Below are 27,110 nucleotides of genomic sequence, written 5' to 3'. Positions count from 1 at the left end.
AAGCTACCGGGGACCGGTTTCTGGCATTTCAGCCGTCGTCGGCCCGGCTTGCTTGAATCCTGATGGTGCAATGAGCTAGGGACTCACGTCTGAGTATACCCTCCCGCACATAGTGTGGATAAAATCAATTTTGGAAAAGGTGATGGACAGAGTTTCTGAATGATGCAGAATACTCCTACCCAGTCAAGAGATCAGGGCTTGATCCATCACCGTTTTTTAGCTCACTGCACCATCCCAGCTTCAGAACCTGGCTATATGCAAATTAGTCTGTTCCTGTCCCAGTGCATGATGGGAACAGGGCAAACCAAACTACCAAGCCAATTCTTATACTGGGAAGGAGACAAGCTACCGGGGACCGGTTTCTGGCATTTCAGCCGTCGTCGGCCCGGCTTGCTTGGATCCGTTTTGCCTGCTGTCTCTTGGAGCCCCGTTGGGCATTGGAACCTGTGAACCTGTGTGCAAGGAGCCCCGTTGGGCATTGGAAATCGAGTGGGGAGCTGCTGTGCAGGAGGACGGGACTGCGAGGCCCAGCAGGCTGTGCGTGTCCCATCGAGCACACCTGCCGCCTCTTCCCGTGACTCCGCCCCCTGCTGACCCGTGACTCCGCCCCCTGCCGACCCGTGACTCCGCCCCCTGCTGACCTGCTGACTGCTGATAACCCCTCGCTCGCAGAGGAGTCTTGGATCCGTTTTGCCTGCTGTCTCTTGGAGCCCCGTTGGGCATTGGAACCTGTGAACCTGTGTGCAAGGAGCCCCGTTGGGCATTGGAAATCGAGTGGGGAGCTGCTGTGCAGGAGGACGGGACTGCGAGGCCCAGCAGGCTGTGCGTGTCCCATCGAGCACACCTGCCGCCTCTTCCCGTGACTCCGCCCCCTGCTGACCCGTGACTCCGCCCCCTGCCGACCCGTGACTCCGCCCCCTGCTGACCTGCTGACTGCTGATAACCCCTCGCTCGCAGAGGAGTCTTGGATCCGTTTTGCCTGCTGTCTCTTGGAGCCCCGTTGGGCATTGGAACCTGTGAACCTGTGTGCAAGGAGCCCCGTTGGGCATTGGAAATCGAGTGGGGAGCTGCTGTGCAGGAGGACGGGACTGCGAGGCCCAGCAGGCTGTGCGTGTCCCATCGAGCACACCTGCCGCCTCTTCCTGTGACTCCACCCCCTCTATCCACAGTCAGCATAAGACCTGAAGTTATTATGCGTCAGCGGGACGCGTGTGCGGGACATCACCCGGGACAAAGCCCGGACTAAGGGCGGACCCTCTGAGACCCTCAGAGGCCCACAGAGACTGGACTGGGCCAGAATCCCTGGTCGATTACTGAACAGCCTAGGACTATTGTGTAAGTGCTTGGGGGGTACATTATATTACCAATCATTATGTCAATCGAAATACTAACCCCGGAGTTGCCTGGCCCTGAGAAGCCGGTGAGTTTGATAAATGGGAAATTAGATAATTACTTTAAGAAAACTCTCTTGGATTCTCCAACTACCCCCACCCTTGAAGAACTTCGGGCTGAGCGACGGCGGTCGGTTGAAAGCCTAAAGAATAGACCATTCCCGGTGTCACCAGTGTTAATTAGCTCTACGGGGGACGGAACTCTTACTGAAAATATCTGCACCCCCTCGCAGGACAGCATCCCTCTAATATTTAGAGAGCAAACACCTACGAGCGAATTTGAACCCTTAGGCACTACTAGTAAATTGTCAACCATTGCTACCACTCCCAGTACAACCAAATCTATTGTTATAACCAAAGCACAAATTACCCCTATCCCTAAACAAACAAAAGTAGTTAAAAGTAGGGCAAAAAAAGTCACGCCAGTTAAAATCTATGGCCCTCCTCCGACAAAAAGGCGTAAAAAATCTGACCTTCCAAAGAGGAAAATTAATCATGCAGACTTTGGCATTAAAAAGGACGACAGTACTAAGGGAGGACGGGTTAAAGTAACAGACAAAGGAAGGATAGTTATATCACCTACGCATCCATGTGTAACTCCCCTTACCGACCCTGTCATCTCCACCGCCGACAGCCCCCCCGCGGTGGTGACGTTACAGGAACCTTCAAACAGGGCCTTGATCGATAGCATAGAGTCTATAATAAGGACCTATACTCTGGCTATCGTAGATAGACTTAGTAAATTAGAAGACAGACTTGGGAAGATAGAACATGAACTGGGAACCAAGATAGTGACTAATAAAGTGTTGCCTAATCCCCCTATACAAACCCCAATTTTACCTTCTTCGTCAGGTATTCTTGCTATAACTACTATACCTACCCCTGTTCAGACTACCATTCTGCCTCAATCCTCAAATAATATGAGTGGAAGTACATCAGGGAGTAACCCTGTTGGACCTAACAGTAAACCCACATTGTCCCTGGCTGTAACGTCTAATGGACAGCGGAATAATCTTGGTCAAGCCCCAGGGAATAAAAATAGAGAGAGAGGAAACGAGCGGCCGGCTCGAGGTAATTATAACAAGGGCCCCCTTCCAGAACTTCCACCAGAAGCTGTACCCTTTGTAGTAGTCCTTACTGGGGTACCAGAGCTGGAGAAGAACAAACGGGAGGGTTTTGCCCAGTTGAAAAATAAAATATCGCATTGGTTAAGTCTACACAGACCTATTGCAAATAATATCAATGGAGAAATTGTCCATGTCCGCCGCCTTCCTTGGCTGGGAGGAAGACCTAAAGATATTGAGGGAGACATAGTGGTCATTAATTTTAGAGATCAGAATGCCGTCCATTTTATACTTAACTGGCCGTCTGACCACGGAAGTAAATCTATTACCCCCCGTCCCCTAACATATTTTTATCCTCGCTCAGTGGTGTTCCCACCTAATCATCAATCACAGCGAGCCCCCCCGCCCCCGTTATTGAGGCAAATGCTCTCAAACCCATATCGTCCACCTGTCTACAATAACGGTCCTATATTTAACGACAAGCAACCACCTATAGCTGTAGATCTGTATGGGTGGAATACTATAGGCCCAAGGTACAACTCCCTAACACACAGGAGAATGGATCATCTCAAACCTTTTACACCCCTAGATACCACCAACAGGTTTGACGTGTTTAGTGGCCTGGAAGACTGTGACTGATGCCATCGGGCCACAGGGGAGGGGGATAAGGAATTTTGTGGAGACACAGGGGGAGACACGGGTGTAGGCACGGGGGAAAAAGGCTCAACTGATATTAACCCACCCAATGGGTACAATGCTACTTGTAGCTCTGGGGGTAATACACGTAATTCTGGGCAGCTTCACTGTAACTCAGATACTCCTACCCCGGCCAGTGGAAGTACAAGTCCGACCCGACTATCTGAAGACCCCGTGCCAGGGGAAGTAACCCACGTCCACACCTTACCCCCACCATCTATTGAGGCTGTTAGTCTAACAGAACGGGGATATAAGATGGCGAGTTGGAATATTGCTGGGTGGAATAACAAGATAGATCGTCTAGGATGGTTAGAATTTATAACCCAATTTGACATCTTGTGTCTCCAGGAGACTTGGGCGGCCGAAGATGTCTATCTTGATGGGTATGTTGCCTATAATTGCCATGCTCAGCCATCCAACATGGGGAGAGCCAGTGGTGGAATGGTGATATTGCTCTCTGTGAGGTTACCGGTTCGAGTAAAAAACCACCGGACCGTCGGTCTGCACTCTCAGTTGTTGTGGTTACAACACAGGAATGGGCGAAATGTTTTAGTTATAAACCACTACAACAATGTCTTTAACCACTCAAAAACAGATATGGTTGATGAACTTGAAGCGGAGGTGGAAAGGTTATATGGGCGCAGTGATGTGTCTTTTGATATTTTGTGGGGCGGAGATTTCAACATTCACATGTGCCCATTTGTTGGCAAAAGGGTGTGTGGGTATGGGGATGAGGTGGGGGAAGATCAGACCCATTTTTTACACTCGGTTTATGGGGAATCCCTAAACACTCTTATGCTTAAAATGGATTTATGCATTATGTTACCTGGCGTAGACAGTGAGGGCAATTCGGTACCGACCTTTATTGGTAGGAATTGTGCCACGGTTATCGACTACCTCATTGTCTCCTCCAGTATTACAGCTTTGTGTTCCTTACCCGTAATAGTAGACCCAGCCCTAAGCGATCATAACTGTCTAACAATGTATCTCTCCTTGTGGGGGGATAAAGTAAAGGCGTTACATGGTGCAGTGACAGATGTAGTTCCACATAGACCCAATGGCCCTAGAATTAAATGGGGTAGGCAAAATGAGGAACATTTACTATGTACCATTGTGTCTGCTTGTATAGATGAGGTGGAATGCTGTCTCGAACCCGAAAAGGATAATGCTGATATTCTAGCTAGTTTCGACATCATTAATAAAAACATTGCAGAAATCTTAACTGGAAGAAAACCAAAGGGCCCTAGGATTAACGGGGGATGGTTTAACAGGGAATGTACTAAATCCTTACAAAGACTCAAAGTTGCTCTTAAGGGTAAACCCAGAGATAAGGAAGCAGTTAAAACCCTCAGAAGGGAATACTCAATTCATCTGAGGGATAGGAAACAGGAACTAAGGGAAGAGGCCTGGAACAACCTGACTAAGGCAGTGGATCTTAAGGATACCAAGCTCTTCTGGTCCACTGTCAATAGTCCCTTCCTCCAAAATGAAGAAGTCCCGGTAATGTCTGCCCAGGTATCTGAGGAACAATGGGTGGCTCATTTTACTAGTATTTTTAACCCCGAAGGACTAGCTGTAGGGGGTGATAGGGAAACCCTGGCTTTTATCCCCATACCTCTTAATATCACAGTCTCTGAGGTGGATGCTGCCATCCGGGTCAGTAAGGGGGGAAAGGCGCCGGGCCCTGATGGGGTACCCGTTGACCTTTATAAAGCCGAGGTTTCCATATGGAGCCCATTGTTAACAAAGGTTTTTAATGCTGCTGCAATGATTGCGGCCCCACAGACTTGGGGGGAATCAATCATTATCCCGGTGTATAAAAAAGGGGAGAGGGGTGAGGCAAAAAACTACCGCCCGATTTCTCTCCTCACTGCTTCCCTAAAAATTATGAGTAGGGTATTACTGAGTCGCCTGGAGGAATGGGTAGAAGATAAAGGGATCCTTGCGGATTCTCAGTACGGATTCCGCAAGGGGTTAGGCACCATAGAACAGTGCATTAATTTAGACCTTATTATATGCAAATATACACGGGCTAAACAAGGCTCGTTGTTCCTTTGCTTTGCCGACCTGACCAGTGCCTTTGACTTGGTTGACCATGGCCTTCTGTGGTCAACCTTGTTGGACATGGGTGCTCCACAGGATATTATCTATTTCTTGGCCCAACTTTATAGGAATCTGACGGCTAAGATACGATACGGGCAATCGGGGGAGTGTACATCCAGTATTAAAGTAGGTTCTGTAATTAGGCAGGGATGCGTCCTTGCACCTCTTCTTTTCTCCCTTTTTATTAATGCAATCGAGTCGGAACTACGGACCATCAGTGCAGATGCACCGACTGCTGGCGGCTTTTCCATCCCAATATTGCTTTACGCGGATGACGCGGTTCTGCTCTCACAAACCCCTCTAGGGCTGCAAAAACTTATGAATAAATTTGCAGATTTTATTAATGGGAGAAAACTAAAAATTAATAATTCGAAAACTTTTATAATGCCCTGTGGGAAGAAAATTAAAAACTTAAGGCCCTTCACAGTTATGGACCAAACTATAAAAGTGGTGGACAAATTCTGTTATCTGGGTATCACTTTTAACAGTGGGGGGATGTGGACACCTGAAATGATTAATGTAAGAGCCAAAATGGCCAAGTGTTCTTTTGGCATATTTAGGTTTGCATCCAAGTTAGGCTCAAGACGGATACCAGACATGTTGTTCCTATATCGCCATAAATGTGTTGCTCTGGCCCTATATGGCTCAGGAGTGTGGGGCCATTGTAATAACAACATGCTCCAGGTTGAGGAAAACAAATTTGTCAAAAAACTCCTGTGTTTACCATCTTCTGCCTCAACAAAGCTGATCCATCAGGAGGTTGGTCTAGAACATCTATCTGACTTGATCAGATTAAGACCCCTGTTAGTATGGAGATCTATATGGGCTAAGGAACAGACTGGTTTTACAAGAAAGATTATTTTAGATTGTCTTCACATGGACAAATGTTCCCGCATCCCCTGGCTTAACTATATTATCCGAACATTTAATGATGTTTTTAATCTCACGGTGCGTGATAACCCTTCTTGTGTTTTAGATATCCCGAAGAGTGAGATTAAACATGAATTTCTGAGGGTTAGCATGGTGAAGCGTAACGCAGCTACTGCTCAGTTCTCCTCACATGTTTACACTATAAAATCCTGGGACAGGAACAGACTAATTTGCATATGGCCAGGTTCTGAGCTGGGATGGTGCAGTGAGCTAAAAAACGGTGATGGATCAAGCCCTGATCTCTTGACTGGGTAGGAGCATTCTGCATCATTCAGAAACTCTGTCCGTCACCTTTTCCAAAATTGATTTTATCCACACTATGTGTGGGAGGGTATACTCAGACGTGAGTCCCTAGCTCATTGCACCATCAGGATTCAAGCAAGCCGGGCCGACGACGGCTGAAATGCCAGAAACTGGTCCCCGGAAGCTTGTCTCCTTCCCAGTATAAGAATTGGCTTGGTAGTTTGGTTTGCCCTGTTCCCATCATGCACTGGGACAGGAACAGACTAATTTGCATATGGCCAGGTTCTGAGCTGGGATGGTGCAGTGAGCTAAAAAACGGTGATGGATCAAGCCCTGATCTCTTGACTGGGTAGGAGCATTCTGCATCATTCAGAAACTCTGTCCGTCACCTTTTCCAAAATTGAGACCTGCATCCCTACACAAAGCAACAATTTCAAGCAATGCATCGACGCCTGACATGTATGAGTAAATGATATTCCTCTGCACTATGAAATTACACACAGTGTTGCCATCAATAATACTAGTGGAGACTTCATAATTCTGTAGTGTACAGACAGTCAATGAAACTCAGATGATGCAATACTTGCACAGTGCACAACACTGACCATTCCCCATCTAATCTACAGGTAATAAATAACTCACTGCTGAGGACCAGAACATCGACCAGCAGAGCCAGTCTCCACCCTTGGTACATGGACTCTAGGATGTTGACTCCCAGGACAATTTGGAAGAAGAGCTCCAGGCCGGCCCATCTGGTGTGCCACAGACCCAGAGGTCCCAAGACCCCATTCTTCCCACCACCACATCTGCTGCAACAACAACAGCACAGCAGACCCCTGCAGTCACGGCCTCTGCCTCCACCACCGCCACCACTACCACCACCACCACCACCACCACCACCACCACCAGTGTCACCAGTACCACCTGCTTTTTTTTGTTGTTGTTGAAACAATAAGGAGTCAGGTCCCGGGACATGTAGTCAGTTGGACCGTAGGTAACTATTATAAAGTGAAAATTACCAACTACACATTTCTCTAGATCCTCAAGTTTTAAGGAAACAAACCAGTATTACTTCCTAGTTTGTTGGGTATACTTCATTTGTACCCTTTTATTCAACTATTTCATCTTTTTTAGTATTTCATGTATAAAAAAACACTAAACATTTTGACAATTTACACATAAATACAATACATTTCTACAACACATATAAATACACAATATGCAAAAACTTTTACGTTATATACACAATAGTTCGTGTTTGTGCAGTGTGTTTACTGACCACTCTTTTTTTCAAGACAAAGTCACGTTTGGACTAAAGGTTAAATAAACAACAACTAAATGTAAGAGAATTTTTTCGATAAACCATAAATCAATTGCTTGGTCTATTCAACAATAAATGTCTATTTTCCTTTTTGTGTGCCGACGCGTTTCAAACCCGATAACATCAATTCTCAGGTTCTCTTCAGGGCTCTGTCTTTTATGTTTGTCTCTAAAATTTATATAACACAGAAAGATGTTTAGTTTTAATTAACTGTGCTTCCTTCGCTCTCCTCCATTAGAGCATAATGCCGCTATTTTACCTGTTTTCCAGCTGTCGCCGGGCTGCAGGTGTCTTTTTTCACTCAACTATATTTCTGGTCCTGATCCTAAAACCAAAGTGGGATATATTATCACACAGTATCTCAGCACGAGCTCCCCTGCACATACCTGAGTGTATCTTTTTCTTTGTCTCGACACTCTTCCCCTTTTATTTTCTGTTTCTAGGGGGACACTCGTCCTTGTGCGTTGTTAGTACTCACAACCTAAAATTAATAAAACTCTCCTGTAACTCTCAAGTATGTACATACATGGCCCTATTCATTACGTTCACCATAGGGAAGGCATACCTGTTCAATTCTGCTTTCCCTTCCGTGTACTGTAATTAGCTGTGAGTTCCTCTCCTCGAGCGGCTGTGTTTACTTCAGACCATCAAAGCACCTGCCACACGCCAGTCACGGAGCCAGCCCTGATGGCAACCCTCTTTGCCACTGCATTGACCGTTTGTACTGTCTTTCCCCACATTTCCTTGGCAATGGCACTTGTCTGTTGGACTGGGTCACCACATCCATGTGGTGTCTACTCTTGCATCTCATCGACCATGACTGTCAACTCACTGCTCATTCCCCACCTTCGTGTAAATATTCACGCACAAATCACATGTCCACTTTACTAATAAAATACCTGACGCAGCAGATTTTGTGCAGTATCTTTTTTTGTACAACATTTTCAGTGCTGACAATGTCCATGATGTGTCCCAATGATGTACTGTATGTAGGGCAGAATTATTCTGAAGCACCTAGGGAGACACAACAGAACCACAGTCACTGGTGTCATTGTGGCATCACAGACAGAACACTACACAAAACATACAAAAGACACTACTGGCATACAAGACAATGGGCTACAGGTGTGAACAAATAGAGGCCAGCATACGTCCCCATATGGAACGTCAATGTCACATTAACCACACACAGGTGACTGTACGTGTGCCTGTCTGTTACATCTGCGCATAGCCATCCACAACAACAGCAACCACACCAGACAATGTACACGTCGTACATTGTCACCCACCTTCAAGTGAAATAGCGGTCAATGAGCTGTTGGTGCAGGTCAACTCCTTCCTCCTCTCCACTGTCCTCATCACTGGACTCAGGTCCTTGAGCAGGTGGTGGCCTTGGTTCCTCACCATAGTCCAGGAGCAAGGGGATCCCCTTGTGGATGGCCGGGTTGTGCAGCATACAGCATGCCACAATGATCTTGCATACCTTCCCAAGCGAGTATGCCAGTGTACCTCCTGTCCTGTCAAGGCAGCGGAATCTTGACTTCAGCACGCCAAAAGTCCTCTCAATCACACGTCGGTTCCTGCCATGGGCCTCATTGTATCGGATGTCAGCCGGGGTCCTGGGATTCCTTAGCGGGCTCAACAGCCATGGCCTACTGGGATATGCAGAGTCACCTGTGAATGACAAACACCCATTGCAATGTCGCACAGCCAGAGTGCAGCAGGTAACACACAGCACGCAATATCAGTAGGCATACTCACCCACAATCCAAGCACGCTCAGGATGAAGATTTTCCATCATCCGGGGCACCATGCTGTTCCTCATGATGTACAAATCATGTGCAGAGCCAGGAAATCTTGTACACACATGGGAAATTGTCATGTCCGCAAGGCACACCACCTGCACATTGATAGAATGATAATGTTTAAGGTTTCTATAAATGTGCTCTGTTGCCTGTGGTGGCACCAGACCTCCATAAGTGTAATCGAAGGCACCAACAACATGTGGGATGCGCCCAAGGGGATAGAAGTCACCCTTCACATCAGCCAATTCTGCTCCCCTAGGAAAATGAATGTAGCGATTCTTATAGAGCATCATGGCTGCAAGAACATCCCAAAGCACCTTGCTGAACATGGGCTGCGACATTCCTCCAGCACTAGCCACAGTCTCCTGGAAGGAACCAGTTGCAAAAAAGTGGAGGGCTGCCATCACCTTGTATGTGGGTGTGAATGCAGTTGGATAGTGACAGCGAGGCTGCAGGTGGGGCTCCAAAAGATCACACAGGATCTTTAGTGTTGGTCTGTCCAGGCGGAATTTCCTAATTATTGCAACATTCTCCATGTCCTCCAGCACTGTCAGGTGATGGTGGAGATTTGGCCTCCTCCTATTTGCGATGTAAATTTGAAAATGTCAGTGACAATCATCATGAGATGGCCACAGCACATACCATCAACGATGTCATAGAAAGACAAAGACTGCCTGAGAGATGCATAGCACACCAGGTTACATGGGTGTCCTTTTGATACACACAGAGGGCACACCTCTCCACTAACAATATACGAGTGCCACAAACACATTGTTGAATGTGAAAGCACACATACTGAACCACACGTCACATGTGTACGCCAGGTGCTGTAACATCCGCAAATGTGTCTGAAACTACCATGACTGTATCATGCCCATCTGCTGTACCTGTCACACCTCAATGCATTATGTAAAGTCTACACACATCCATCCACACATTCATCACAGTAGCAGGAAAACTTTCAGTTGTGTGCATGAGCTGATGTGAAAGCACCAGTCTGGTACGATACCATACAGTGACACAAGCCTTCTCAAGGTCAGCACTGACCCACAACACATTGATTTGTTCAACATCATTGACACCAGCTCAAGAGTGTCAAGCATCATCAACCATCAAATGCATACCTAACATGGCAGGGACCACAGACCAAAGCGTGTCACACAGTACGTGCTCCACCTGTGGATGACATGGAAGAATGGCATTGTGTGTACAAGGATGTGGTCAAGGTAAGAGAGAAGACCCCACGTGTTCCAGGGAACAGGGTACTAAACGACAAAGTAAGTCTAAGGAATATCCCTGGACTGACTTGTGGACAACAATTTATATGGTACTTACACTTAGATCACATCTCATCCAAGCGTGTACTCTTTAGAAACAGGCCAAAAACTAATATGTAACGTTTACACTCTTTTATTAAAATACAGTCTAATCATTCTTTTAAAATTTCAGAAAAAGCAAATATTCTGAACACATACAATGTAAAGACACCTCATACATTTAACAAAAATACATTATAAGTGCAATACATAAAAAGCACCCTAATCTAAAAGGTACATTTCACAATAAAATTCATTACCATTAATAAAAAAAACAAACAGAAACCCCCTGTATTCAGATAGCTCGAATGATATTTTTACAGATTGATAGGATCCAATAGCCTTAAACAATTAATCTGTGGCCACCAGAGTTCTTGAATTAACATGTAACCGGTACCCTCTAGGCTTTATTTGGATTCTCTATTTACATAGTGTGTCGACGCGTTTCGGTGTTAATGCCGTAGATATGGTCACACCTTCCTCAGGACAAATATATGCGGGGTCATCAATGTTCTGTGACTGGTATCCTTCTGTATATTAGAAAGATATCCATCAGTACATAATCATATCTATACATAACAAGCAACGCATGACAATTCATAGCATCGTTTGATTTAATTCCTGGTTTCTTAACTAGAACCTCTAGTTCTGGCAACCTTTGATTCAATTCCTAGTTTCTTGACTAGAACCTCTAATTCTGGCTCATTGCATAAACACTGAGTAAACGGTCACTTGATATAACCATGGGTTTACCTTTTGTGTAGTCACAAGCAACATACATTCAACACGATAAATGCAGTCGATAGTTATAAATGTACACTTCTGTATTATTTCATCATGTATTACATTGGGGGTTTAATGTCCCGCCATCATTTACAGGGCCCTCTGTTGCATTTTAGTTATTGGCCTCAAGGAACTCACATCAATCATACTTCTGCAAGATTCTATTTCTTTTCCAGCTGGCAACTATAGTTGTTGGGATCGGTATAGTCTAGATCTCATATAAACTCATTGGTTTGCACTACTCCACTACAGGAATAAACATCAATTGAAAAATATTTTTACACACTCCTGTTTCTATTTGACTACCAACCTTAATTGTTCATATCAGTGTAGCCGTAAGCTTAGATATCCTATAGAGCTGATCTTGCCGGATATTATCTGTGATGTCCCCTCGTACGAGGGTCGTAATTTGGTCTCCTAAATCTGTGGGAGATTCAACAGAAACCTATTAGTATCACCTCCTCTAGTCCCTGTTATTCTACCTACTCTTTTAGATTCATAACCATGTTATTCCCTACCTTCTGCGAGGTCTGTATATTATGTTCCTCTCTCTTGGTTATTCTACAAGTTTTTGTGATTTTCTCTTCTCTTAGGTGTCCATTATCTTTTCACTGGTGTATGAATATCTATTTTTAGAGGGATACACATCATATGTTTACTCGTTATCTGACTGTGCATGCTATGTCATAGCCCTGTCTCTATACGATACTAGTAGGTTTTTCTTACCTTCTATAGTACAACAGTATTTCTATCACCAGAAATTTCAATAATCGTGTAGGCTGAATGATGATTAATCAGCGGGCTTCTAGAACCGGATATGTTTTAAGGGTGAAATTACATATTTTTACTTTGTCGTATTTTCACTTTTTACCAGGCTATTTTAAATGAACATCTCCCAGTACATATCTATCTCTGTGCCTGCATATTTCGATCCCCTTGTCTGTTATTCTAGGGGAACATATATGACGCACTCCTATCCATGTTTTCAGTGCAGTCAATCGTATCTATCAATGTTGTTTCTTTTTTTAGATTTAAAACCATTGTATATGGTCACTCTCATGTCCTACTTTATTTATATTATCTTTATTTACATAAGGTCCTGCTACTAGTCCGAGTGCTTACATTTCTTACTCGACCTCTCCCAGGGAGCCCTGTTGTGAACAGCGCATTTGTTTAAAGCTGTCACTGTCTTCCGGTATACTCCCGTTTCCCCTCTTTACAAACGGCCATTCCACCCACGGTTCACAAATTTTCCCTATAACATACCTGGTGTGTGGCCGCTTTCGTCGTAGCCTCGGATCTTTCTCGATATCTAATACTCCGAGACCGGACCCGGCATTCACCTTTTAAACACAAGAAACTAATTCGTATCAGGTGTAGTTCCCTTAGCTTTCAGCTCGCGCTATACTATCGCACATGCATACCTGACTATATTCTAGTTGATACCATCGCAGCCATTTTGGAATAGGTCAATTTCATACTTCAATCGCATCTTACAGGTTCTAGTGTTCCAGTATATTACTCTGTTTATGTGGGTTTAAAGGACAGTGCAATTATATTGATCTATTATGTCTGCGGAGTACACCCTCACCTATACTAGCGCGCATGCGTACCTGACTATATTCTAATTGATACCATCGCGGCCATTTTGGAATAGGTTAGTTTCGTACTTTAATCGCACCTTACAGGTTCTAGTGTTCCAGTACATTACTAGGTTTTTGTGGGTTTAAAGGAAAGTGCAATTATATCGATCTATTATGTCTGCGGAGTACACCCTCACCTACTAACTGTGGGTCTAAGGAAGTTATTGTTGTGTTTATTTACCCATCATCTATGTTTTTGCATGCCTCTTTTCATTAGTCTACCGGCATCATAACATAATTGTCAGTGAAGTTTGCATCATCTTTTCGATATATAGTCCAGTATTTGGCTGTCTATGAGTGACAACCACCCTACCCTTGTCATGGCTATCAGTGGATAGCTTTTTTCCTTTGGCTGTTGTCTGTTATATCAAGGTGTCCCAGTCTTCCCTGGTGTTTAACCCACATTTAATGGTATTGAACTTAATCATATACCACTGCTCTTGTTGTTTCCTTCTCTTTCTGCTGTCACCCATCCTGGTTTGCTCTCTGATTTTCTCCACTTTAACCCACCTTATGTCCTTATCACTATGATTCTTCTCTTTCCAGTGGCTCACCAGCGGGGCATTTTCTTTGTTTAATCTGATCGCTGATTTATGTTCCCCTATTCTTACTCTCAATTCCCTTACTGTTTCTCTATGTACCCTTGATTACAGGGGCACAGGATCAGATATATTAAATTTTTACTCCTGCAATTATTTAATGAACTAATCCTATGCTTTACAGAGTTGACACAAAGCTCTTTAGTGACCAGACATTGATCACAGACACTACAAGTTCCGCACTTGTGGTTTCCTACCACTCTTTCCACTGTGAGGGTACGTTGGGTATCTATAACATCGTCCCTATACGTATGTACTAGAGTGGAACGCAGATTCTTATTTTTTCTATAGGCATATAGTGGTCGTGGCAGGGTGATATCAGCTCCCTCATTGAGGATCTTCCAATTGTGGTTTATCACATTTTTTATCTGGTTGGCAATGCCTGAAAATTGGCTTACCATGACAATTTTGTCCATGGTTGAATTCTTTTCCTTCTTCTCCAGGAGGCTGTCTCTATCGTAGTACCGGGCCCGCTTGAGAGAATGATTAATTAGTTTTGTAGGATAACCTCTTTCCTTGAACTTCCGCTTAGTCTCCTCTGCATGTTTATAAAAGTCATCTACAGACGTGCAATTCCTTCGTAATCAGAGAAATTCTCCGAACGGTATATTATCACGTTGGCTTTTGGGGTGGTAACTTTTATAGTGCAGTACCGTGTTGCGGTCAGTCTCTTTTTTAAATAATTCAACCGCAAGTTGGTTATTTTAATTTTTTATGCTAATATCCAGAAAGTCCACTTTTTTGTTACTATAGGAGGCCGTAAATTTGAGATTATTATCTCCTAGGTTTATCCAAGTTAAAAATTCCCTAAGGGTCTCTTCTGTCCCAGACCAGATGAAGATGAAGAAAATGTCATCTATAAATCTCACCCAGTTACGGATGTTCTCGTAAAAGGGGCTAACATCATTTTAGATGTGTTTTTCTTCAAATACACTGACATAAATACAGGCTACACTAGGGGCACAAGTTGCGCCCATACTAGTTCCCTTGCGCTGGATATACAGATCTTTTTTGAAAAGAAAAATGTTATTGAGGAGCACCATAGAGACACATTGGACTATGAACTCCTTGCTGGCACCCGTAATTTCGGTCTCTTCCAAAAGTCTCCTTATAACCTCTATAATGTCTTGTTGAGGTATATTAGTATAAAGTGACTCTACATCGAGAGTCACCATATACTCCATCTGCCCCTCAAATCGCAGCCCCTCTACCTTTGTGATCATATCTGAGGTATCCTTAATATACGATTTTCGTTGCTGAACCAGGGGTTTAAGGAACCTGTCGGCATATTTGCTGAGAGGCTCTAATAGTGAATCAATTGAGGCCACTATCGGTCTGAGGGGGGGGTCCTCCAGACTCTTGTTGACTTTAGGTAGCCCATAAAATGCCGGTGTTTTTGGGCTACCATTATAGAGAAACGTATACTCCTCTTCCGTGATATCACCATTATTTTGAGCTGTTTAAGGTTTCCACCTCCCTTTTTAGGGCGTCTAAACTAGTTTGTGATATCCTAGTACAATGTTGTTTGTTGGATAAAAGGGACATTACTCTCTGGTCGTAGTCCACGGTATTTAAACAAGGATGTGCCCTTCACCATGTTGCTGCTGGGTACTGATACAGTGTTCACGATGGACATAGCCATTGAATGTTACGAAAATGGCAGTAGCTACCGCCTGGCCCCGGTGGTGTGACACCAGCACCTCCCCCTTCACATGTGCGGTAGCCATTGGCATATGGGCATGTGTAGATGGCGGTGGGCATCCTCCGCCACTGCGGAGGCAGTCATTAGATATGTTTGAATGATGCACCATCACGGTAGTGCACACCGGGCACCCACAGTGCATCACCACCATGGAGCATTGCCTACAGTCAATGGCAGCGATGATCGCGGTGGCTTGATGCAGATTTGAAAATCGCGGAAGGTGTGCTCCACAACTGCAGAGGCGGTCATTGGATACTTTTGAATGATGCACCATCGCGGTAGCGCACCCGTGCACCCGCGGTGCGTCACCACCATGGAGCATTGCCTACAGTCAATGGCAGCGATGATCGCGGTGGCTTGATGCAGATTTGAAAATCTCGGAAGGTGTGCTCCACCACCGCAGAGGCGGTCATTGGATACTTTTGAATGATGCACCATCGCGGTAGCGCACCCGCGGTGCATCACCGCCATGGAGCATTGCCTACAGCCAATGGCAGCGATGATCGCGGTGGCATGATGCAGATTTGAAAATCGTGGAAGGTGTGCTCCGCCACCGCAGAGGCGGTCATTGGATACTTTTGAAAGACGCAGACCTGGACAACCAATTGTAGCAGCTTTTCAGCTTCCAAACGACCCAGGGAGCTATAAATCTGTGGGAGTGAGCCTCACATTTCCACTGCTCACAGAGCCTGCTGCCGGGGACCCTCTCCTGCTGCTGCCTGAAGAGCCTGCTGCCTGGGACCCTCTCCTGCTGCTGCCTGAAAGAGCCTGCTGCCTGGCACCTTCTCCTGCTGCTGCCTGAAGAGCCTGCTGCCTGGGACCCTCTGCTGCTGCTGCCTGAAGAGCCTGCTGCCTGGGACCCTCTCCTGCTGCTGCCTAAAGAGCCTGCTTCCTGGGACCCCTCACCTGCTGCTGCCTGAAGAGCCTGCTGCCTGGGACCCCTCACCACTCACTTCCACCACTGGTGTTCCATGTCCACAGGGAAGGCAAGAACAGAGAAGATCCGTGCCAGTCCATTCACAAGTGAGGAGCTGGAGGTCCTTGTGGACGAGGTGCTGGCACAGTACCCAAGGCTGTTTGGTGGTCCCAATGTAGTGGTAAGTCTCCATGAAGGTAGCTGTAGGGCAGGGGGGTGTCAGACGTGTAGTTGTGCAGCTGCAGTATATGTATGTATCAATAAGGACTAGCTAAGGTTAAGAGAAGTAGGAGACTCAGAGCAGTACGTCAAATAAGGAGAAACGTTGTTTTCCTTATAAAGCCCTCACCCACCGACCTAGTCGGTGGCATGCTTCATCATCGGGCCCACCGCAGTGGCATCGAATGTGCCCCGGGTGTGCTTCAACGCCAGGTGACTGCGGAGCTGGTATGTTGCTGAGTGTGCAGTGAGTTGGGTGAGAAGGGTGAAGTTTAAAAGCTATACAGCTGGTCCCAGTACCCGAGAGTAAAATATTTTAATGAACTGGGCCTCTGTTAGCGGATAAAAGGCAAATAGACGTTAATTGGAGTGCTAATTATGACCTCCAGCGTCTAGTGTGGTCTACATGTTTCAGCCAGTGCCTTATAGATTTTATACTGGCTTTTAAATACGCTCTCTAGCCCACCACCACCACTATCAGTTTCAATTTAAAAACCCTCACCAGCTTCATGCCCATGGCATGAACCCACAGTAGCCGATTATAGGTCGCACACCACCTTATAAGCCGGCACATGATGTGGTATAACAAATACCATTCTAATATGACTCTGCCATGTACGTCTTGTCTTTGTCCTATGTGTTATATGTAGTCAAGCTTGAGGGAATCCCCCTCTAACAGTTATAGCGCCTTAGTGTGTGCTTCACTTAGCCTAAAGATAACACAACCACTATAATTTAATTTTTATTATTTAATCTGCACGTTTTGCACATATTAAAACGGTCCTGAGGAAAGCCAGTATAAAATCTATAAGGCACTGGCTGAAACATGTAGACCACACTAGACGCTGGAGGTCATAATTAGCACTCCAATTAACGTCTACTTGCCTTTTATCCGCTAACAGAGGCCCAGTTCATTAAAATATTTTACCCTCTGGTACTGGGACCAGCTGTATAGCTTTTAAACTTCACCCTTCTCACCCAACTCACTGCACACTCAGCAACATACCAGCTCCGCAGTCACCTGGCGTTGAAGCACACCCGGGGCACATTCAGTGCCACTGCGGTGGGCCCGATGATGAAGCATGCCACTGACTAGGTCGGTGGGTGAGGGCTTTATAAGGAAAACAACGTTTCTCCTTATTTGACGTACTGCTCTGAGTCTCCTACTTCTCTTAACCTTAGCTAGTCCTTATTGATACATACATATAGCCCAGGGGATACGGTCTAGCCTATCTAGTCCTCTCTCTCTCATTGATTAAAGCAGCTGCAGTATATGCCTGAGGGTGTGGGGTTGTGTACGACACCGACAGACAAGCTGTCTCCAGGGCGAGGGAGTGTGTGTGTCCCAATGTCACTCTTTTCTATGCCTGTACTTGTATGTGTGAGTGGGGTGTGTTACATTGTCAGCCATACAGAGCCAACGGATGTTAGCCATGTAGGTGCCAGGACAGTAATTGCTTGTGTGAATATTTCAGTGTGCCCCTGTAGTCTGAGTCAGTGTGACCCACAGAGTAGGTTCAGTGGCTGCCCACCCCAACATTAAAACATCACCAGACTCACATGCTCCTGTTCCTTCACATTGAATAGTAGATATGCCCCATCTGTGCCCTGTATAATTTCAGACTTACACACTTCTTTCGATGCATATTGTGTTGAGGAATCCTGCATTTTTGAGATTATCATGGAGCCTATACGCCCCAATGTGTGCATGCAATCACAAATGTTTGGGCCATGCAGAGTGCCCTTGTGAGGGGTCACCCAGTTTTAGAGGGAGGGAGGTTACAATGAGTCCTGAGTCTGTGTCTTGCTACTGTACTTATAAATGTTGTTATCTGACATTGTGTAACTATTCGTTTACCCTTCTTTTCTCTCATACCTGCAGCTCAAGGTAAACCAGCGTAAGGCCCTATGGAGGGCCATTGCAGAAAAGGTGCGAGCCCTGGGGGTTTCCACCAGACGATGCACCCACTGTCACAAGAGGTGGGAGGACATCAGCTGGCTGGCAAAGCAAGTGGCAGAGATGACCTTGGGGATGCTACCACGCACAGGGCGTTTGGCACAGCGCAGCATGACTCCACTGATGGGCCGCATACTGGCAGTGACTCATCCAGACCTGTATGCACGTCTGAATGAGCATCAGCAGCAAGGCTGGGGTGGTGAGTATCTGGGAGGGTGACTTTAGCTGGGAGTGGATGCATGTGTACAGGGCCTGTGGCAGCGGTGACCCATGTGATGTGCGTGTGTTGCTATGCTTTGCTGTGTGATGTGAGTGGTACTGTGATATGTGCTTGTATGAGGCATTGGGCCACCCTGGCCTTACTGAGCCGATCCTCCCTGCTGTTCTTTCGCATTGCCAGATGTGTTAGGCTCCACATGGTCATTCATCATTGGGATAGTGTGGGGAATCTATATTGTGGTGAACTGCAGTGTCAACTTTATGAGTGTGACTTCATGTATGCGTACTTTGCATGCGCCATGATGGTTGAGGCCCACACATCTGACAACAATGTGACCGAGATTACCACATGGTGCTTGCTATGGCCTACTTGGCATTGTGGCATGTAATGTCATAATAGGTGTGTGTGTTGTCCCCTCCTGGTCCCTGAAGGCCTGTCAGTGGTAATAAGTGTTGTACCCACATCATGTCCCTAGGGCAGGTCAAGTTGGGGGGGGGCATTCTATCTACGGGTAGGGTGTAGTGCTGTGTGACATCAACACGCCTCACTCCTGGCAGTTATTCTGCGTTACAGGCACTGTTTTGGTCTATGTAGTGTGTTGCTGCACAGTGATTGCAGGGTATGGTGGTTACCATGTAGATTTGGGCCGCTCCTGTAATAATAATAATAATAATAAGAGATTTGTAAAGCGCCTGGCTGCACAACTGTGTATCCCCGCGCTAATTGCCTACAAAACTCACCGAGAATAGATAAGGGACGGTCAGAGAAAACAGTTATGGAGGAAAGAGGTGAGTTTTTAGTTTGGCTCTAAAAAGAGTTTCTGAGGGTTCCATTCTTAGATGAATATGTAGAGCATTCCAATGTTTTACTCCAAGGTAGCGAAAAGAGCGGCCGCCTATTTTCGCTTTGTGGACACGTGGGATTTTGAATTGTGGCATTCCTGAGGACCTGTACTGCATTGATTTGAATTTGTGTGACCAGATGATGACACTTACACAACCCTGTATCTCTCTCTAATGCAGATTCGCAAGAGACCACGGAGGAACATGAGCCAGAAACCAGTGGTGGCGAGAGTAGCACTACAGCTGCAGTGGAGGCAAGTGACACCGAGCCCACCAGCGCATCTGAGGGGGACAGAAGTATGCAGGAGGAATCCGTGGCTGAGACACAGAGTACCACATCATCTGATGCCAGCGGTGATGCATCCATGTTGGCAAGCACAGGGGATGGGGAGTCTGTATCATCATCTACCACCCAGCGGCCAGTGCCCAGCCTCCCATCCACTTACTCTTGGGCTGCCCGTATCCGTTTCACTAAGAGGGGACGAGTCACATTCACACCGGGCACCGCTGCCCCTGCACCTGTCCCCCCTGCTGCACTCAGTGTAGAGTGTGTAGAGCTCCTGCGCCAGCTTTGTGTGGGCCAGACTGCCCTGCTCAATGCCTTCAGTGACCATGACAGGAAATTAGGCCAGGTGATTGCATACATGGAGGGCATACACTCTGACGTGGGTGGGCTACACCGTACAGTCCAGGCGTTGTCATCCACAGTCACGTCAGCCCTTCAACAAGCACATGCTCCCATTGCAGCTCAGGTGCCTTTGTCCACCCCCCAGTCAGTGGCCACATCAGATGACAGTGACCACGGTTCGCCTGTGTCAACGAAAGGATACAGCCCAAGGAGCACACAACAGACACAAGCCAAACACTCCCGCCCACAGACACCATCCCCACTGAAGAGCATGTCCACCCTAGAATGCACAGACAAGAGCCAGTCAGGGAAGAGCAAGGCCAGAAGAGCAATCAGGCAGACATCAGGCTCACATGCTGCAGAGCTATCACCAGCAATAGACTCTCCGGTCACTAAAACATCACACAAACCTACCCATGCAGTGCCTGTGCCCACTGAGGAGGTGTTGCATATCAGGGGCACACCTTGGAAGAGCACAGGGACACATCCACCCACCACATCTACCCCAATTCAACGACCATTGCTGAAGGTGGAGGAGGGCACTGTAGAGACCACCCCTGGCAAGAAAGCAAAGGAGGGCACTGTAGGGGGTACACCTGGCAAGAAGGCAAAGGAGGGCACTATAGGGGGTACACCTGGCAAGACGGGAAAGGAGGGCACTGTAGTGACCAGCCCTGGCAAGATGGCAAAGGAGGGCACAGTAGCAACCAGCCCTGGCAAGAAGGCAAAGGAGGGCACAGTAGTGACCAGCCCTGGCAAGAAGTCAAAGGAGGGCACTGTAGGGGTACACCTGGCAAAGAGATGAAGGTGGTCCAGAGATGTAGCCAGACCAAGCGTTGCGCGGGATCCAGCACATCTCCAGAGGTGGTGCCAGTATACACCTGTTGTGGTACAGTTGGGGGGTGTGACAGATGTGTCATCACCACTTCCCATCAACCCCAAGACAGGAAAGCCATTTCATATTCCCAAAAAGTGGCAGGGAACCCCTCCAACCTCTCCCACCCACACTGTGCCAGAGGTCTGCATGGCTCCACCTCCACGTGCAACTATGCCACCTGGTCCACACAGCCCTCCAGCTTGCAAAGACACTGTTAGCACCACATCACAACACAATCAAGTGGGCCTGCTGTCCCCAACACACAGCCAGGTACAAGTCCGCATGACAGCCAGGAGTGAGTTGATACCCCCCTCATACGCCTGTGCCTCATACAGGTGCGCTAGTCCTGAACATTGTTTAGTATATGGGTGTGTTGCTGGCCCTGTTGCTCTGCTGTGTTGGCCTCTCACCTGCCATGGACACTGGCCCTGTTGCTCTGCTGTGCTGTACTCTCCCCTGTGCAGCCTCTCATGTACTTGCTGGCTCACCCGCCATGGAAACTGGCCCTGTTGCTCTGCTGTGCTGTACTCTCCCCTGTGCAACCTCTCATGTACTTGCTGGCTCACCTGCCATGGACACTGGCCCTGTTGCTCTGCTGTGTTGGCCTCTCACCTGCCATGGACACTGGCCCTGTTGCTCCGCTGTGCTGTACTCTCACCTGCCATGGACACTGGCCCTGTTGCTCTGCTGTGCTGGGCTCTCCCCTGTGCTATGGGGGTCCTCATCCTGGGATCCTCACACGCCGCTTGGGACGACTCCTGGTGGCCCCCCGCCCTAGGCAGCGCACCCAAACCAACAGACCACGCACGCAACCTGGGCTTCATCCTGGACTCCTCCCTCTCCATGACCAGACAAGTCAACGCCGTCTCCTCGTCGTGCTTCAACATCCTGCGCATGCTACGTAAGATCTTCCGGTGGATCCCCACCGAGACCAGGAAGACGGTCACCCAGGCCCTCGTCACCAGCCGTCTGGACTACGGCAACACCCTCTACGCCGGAACCACCGCCAAACTCCAGAAGAGACTCCAGCGGATCCAGAACGCCTCAGCACGACTCATCCTGGACATCCCCCGTCGCAGCCACATCTCCAGACACCTGAGAGACCTGCACTGGCTCCCGGTCAACAAGAGAATCACCTTCCGTCTCCTCACCCACGCACACAAAGCCCTACACAGCCAAGGCCCAGGATACCTCAACAGCCGCCTCAACTTCTACGCTCCCAAACGCCAGCTTCGATCGACCAGCCACGCCCTCGCCGCCGTCCCCCGCTTCCGAAGAGCCACCACAGGGGGACGGTCCTTCTCCTACCTCGCCGCCAAGACATGGAACTCCCTCCCCACCCACCTCCGCCTGACCCATGACCACCTCGCCTTCAGGAAGCAACTCAAGACCTGGTTGTTCGAGCAGTAGCAGATCCCCCTCCCTCAGCGCCTTGAGACCCTCTGGGTAAGTAGTGCGCTATATAAATGCGATGATTGATTGATTGATATGGACACTGGCCTTCCTGTTTGTGTTTCACCTGTGCATAGTATCTTGCATTTGTACATCATTGTGTGCCTTGCTGTTGCCTACTATTGTTCTACTGCTACATCTGTGCAATATGTGAATAAATACAGTTACTTCTGTTGTGTGTTTTGTCAGTGTCTTTGCTGATTAAAGTTCTTTTTCTGTTTTCATTTGATTGGCTGTGCCCCATGCTCTATGTATCACTTCAACATTGCAAGGCTCTTTGCAGGCATCAGATTTTTAGACAGGGGTGACAGGGTCTTCAGTCCATTCTGACCCTGATAATGGTGTAATCTGTGATGGCTATTTTACCTGCCATGCAGTTATCTTCTTAGTGATTTGCGATTGTTGGATACACTGTTCACATGTCAGGTTGTGGGACACTGCCAGCACAGGGTGTGATGCTGTGCACAGGTTTTCAAGCAGGTTGGGATATGTCATGATGTATGTGTGTGGATTCCTTTATGTGTGCCCAGCCTTGTATGTGTATGGGCATCTTGTGTTGGCCCTTGGTCCTGGTACCATGGCCTACATGAGACGCGTGGTCTTGGGTGTTGCAGAGGTGTGCAGTGTGAAGGGTGTAAGTTTGTAGTGGATGTATGTGTGCCCCTGTATTGTGAGAGACACACATGTGTCACCCAGGAGTTGTATGCCTGTTGTTTGTTTTGTCTTGCTGTGTGTAAAGGATTGTATGCACTTGTGTGAGCTGTTTCTAGTGCACTGTGCTGTGTGTTGGCGTGTCCATGCAGTTGTGTGTGACTCCTCCTTGTTGTTTTTTAAGTTTGAAGTGTGCAAAGTGTGTGAGTTGCACATCAGTGTTGTGTTTGATTGATCCTCAATGTGTCTTGGGTGTGTTTGTGTAGACTGTGTGGCCCTGCTGCTCCACACTGGCATTGTGTTTGTGTTTGTGTTGCATTGCAGGCACATGGTGGTTTTTCTCCTCCTGTATGGCATGTTGTGTGTGGTGTTATGCCATCCTCTATGTGTGCCGCTTGTGCATTGCCATTGTGGGTCTTCCCTCCCTCTATTTGTGTGTGGTACGCCCATTACACGTATGCTACTGACATGCAGGGTATTTCACTTTGATGTCAGCTGTCCCCTTGGTTTCCATGTGTGTGTGCCTCCCCATCACTTCATTTGTGAGCTTTTGCTTTGTGGTGCAGTTCTTGGGCCATAAGTGTTGTTCCACTCTGGACATTGCCACAATGGTGTATGTGTGCCGTCCTTGTGCTATTAGTCATTCTGTAGTGGTCATGTGCACTTCAGCTGTCTGCCCAGTGCTCTGATGGAGATGGCTTGGTGCTTGTGTCCCAAAGTGGTGCATGTGTAGTTGTTGTGTTGGATGTGTTGGTGTTGGCTGTGGTATTGCTTCAGTTCCTGGGTGTGCTGTTGTATTTGTGCATTGCTAATTTGTGGTGTCTGTGATGTGGTTGTGTTAATCATGTGTGTGTGTGTGTGGCTGTTGTGCTTGTTATGCACACACTGCTAGTTGAGCATGCAGTGCTGTATGTATGTGGCCTTGGCATTGCCTGATGTGCATCCCCTGATGCCTTGTGGTGTTTGTTTATTGGTGTTTGATGTGCATCTGTGGTCGGTTTGATGTGGCAATGTGTGTTTGTCCAGATGCACTTCTTGTGTGATTTGTGCTATGGTGTGTGTGTTTTGTTCCTGAGTGATGATGTTGTGTACTCCTGTTGTGTCTGTGCTCCCATTGCTTTTTCCCAGTTGGGAGTGCAGGGTATGTCTGTTTCTGTTGGAGTTCAGAATGTGTTCCTGTAGTGTTTGTGTGTTGTTCTTGTGCAGGCATTTGTTGAGGCATCCCTGTGTGTGTGTTGTGTTTGCGGCTACACCAAGGGTGTGTGTTTGTTTGTGTGTGTATGTGCTGGCAAGGATTGTGAGCCTTCAATGTGTGTGGTACTGGTGTTGTGTGTTCCTTGTCAGCCACTGCTGCAGTGGCTGTCTCCCTGGTTGTGTGTTGTGTGGTGCAGAGAGTGTGTATTGTGCTTGTTGTTGCAGTGCTTGTTGGTGTGCATGGGAGTGCACAGGATGGGCACCTGGCCTTTGACTTGATAGGGTGTGTTGCAGTGTGGTTTGGGGTGGTGTGGCCCTGTGGTGTTTGTGCCCTGCAAATGCCTTGGAGAGGCCCTGCCTTCTGCATAGTGCGCATGTGTTGACCGCGGCGGTGACATGACCGGGACGTTGCTGCTGGTTGGCGGACGATGTGTGTCCCAGATGCTGAAGGGTGCCATGTTGTCAGGTGGGTGATGTGTGGGTGCCCTTGTGGATGTGTTGTGACCCCCAGCAGGGTGTCTGTGTGGTGATTAGCCCCTGTGTCGGCCTGTGTGTTGTGTGTTGCATTTGTGTAGTTGCGTACCTGCGGCGGCGTCCGCAGCGGCCCATCTGATGATAGTGTTGTAGGAGGAACATCACCTGGTTTATATGGAGGGCTGGGTTCATGGCGTTCAGGACCGGGTCTCGGCTATCTCGCTTCGCTGTTGAGTTTCCGCCAGCTCAGACTGGGCGGTGTCTCCACTGCGATGCGTCCACTTGTTTGGGCCATCCTAATTTGTTGAGCGGGCGGATGTCATTCCGCACGGCGGAGAGTCTCATTTGGCTCCCACCGCCGTGGTGGCAGGCGCACTTTGATGGCGGTGCGCGGTGCTCTGCGGAGCACTGGAAATTACCTATGTTTTGTTATCCTAATGTGGCGGACGTGAGTTCTGCTGCTCGCGGGGGGAAAAAGCTGTTTATCCGCCCCGCCACCACCGCGGTGGTGCCTCCGCCCGACATCCTAATGGGCCCCATGTATCCCGTCAGTCGAGCTAAGGAGAATATGTAATGGGGCAAACGTCTCCGGCTCCATAGGAAACTCTGGGAGTAACAGCTGCATTCCCTGTTGAAGACGGATATATAAAAACACTTCTAATGGCGTAGCATGCACTCCCTGAAATAGATGCACTCTAGTCCGACACTGTCCGCCAGAGAAGAGGTCACCCCACACGGTGATCCGCAGTCGTTTGCACATGGCCCGAAACCCTACTTCCTGCAATATGACCATGTTCGGGTGATAGGTGAGGGGCAGGAGTGGCGAACACAAGAGCTGTACTCCCATAACGCGCGCTATACGCCTCCATGCATCCATCGTACAGGTGACCGTTGTAAGAGGAGTCTCCACAGCGCTTATTGGCCCATGTATGAATCCACTAAGTGGGATAGGGCGAGCCACCCAGTCCTCGGCAACTAGCTGTGGCATGAACGGCGTGGGTGCCATCCAATGATAGGCATAGTGAGCCTGCGCACTCAGATAATAAATCTCAAAGTCCGGGACATCAAAACTTCCTTTATCATATGACAATCGCCCATCTAAGACGAGGCTGTCTGCCACCCCACACCAACCGCAGCAACTCAGCCCGTAACGTCTTAAAGAAATATGCGCCAGTATAATATGGGACATTGAGGAAGAGATATAAGAATTGGGGTAGCACAACCATTTTCACAAGGGATGCTCTACCTGCCAGCGATAAAGGCAGTGAGATCCATCGAGTAACTTGAGCCTCCAATTTAGTTATCGCTGTGCCATAGTTTAATCTGAGCGTCTCCTCTCGATCTCTTGAGACCTGTATTCCCAAGTATCTAAGGTCGTCATCACACCATTGCAAAGGAAAGTCTAGGGGGAATTTAGTCACTGCAGGTGTAAGGGGAAAGAACTGAGATTTTCCCCAATTTATGTTAACCCCTGAAAGTCGACCAAAAACCAAGAACTCTCTAAGGACAGGGTTTAGATTATGTTCAGGGTCTCTCACATAAAGCGTGATGTCGTCAGCATAAAGCGACACCAACAGCTGTCTCTGATTGCACCGGAATGCCTTATCATTATGAATTTGCCGCAGCCTGGCCGCTAATAGATCAATCGCTATTGCAAACAGCAAGGGTGAGAGCGGGCAGCCCTGGCGAGGGCCCATGGTGAGCTCTATAGCCGATGACATATGACCATTTACCACTATCTTGGCTGTCGGTTTATAATGCAGCAGTTTATGCCACTCCACATAAATGGGCTGGAATCCCATTCTCTGCAGTACTTGGAACAAATAGCTCCACTCCACCGAATCGAATGCTTTTGAGGCATCCAGGAAAACAGCTGCAACCGTAAAGTCCGGAGCTACCGTCTGTATCAGTGAGAATAGAGTGCGCAAGGTATGCGTCATGGCATGCCCTGGGGCAAATCCCGACTGATCGGGGAGAACGATCCTATCAATTAGTAATGTTAACCGGGTAGCCAAAACTTTAGCCGGAATTTTTGTGACGGGGTTGATAAGCGACAAAGGCCTATAGGAGTCTGTGTTCTGGGG

The sequence above is a fragment of the Lissotriton vulgaris genome, chromosome 1_1 (assembly GCF_964263255.1).
Source record: "Lissotriton vulgaris chromosome 1_1, aLisVul1.2, whole genome shotgun sequence".
Taxonomy (NCBI): Eukaryota; Metazoa; Chordata; class Amphibia; order Caudata; family Salamandridae; genus Lissotriton; species Lissotriton vulgaris.
Note: the sequence above shows the minus strand (reverse complement) of the source record.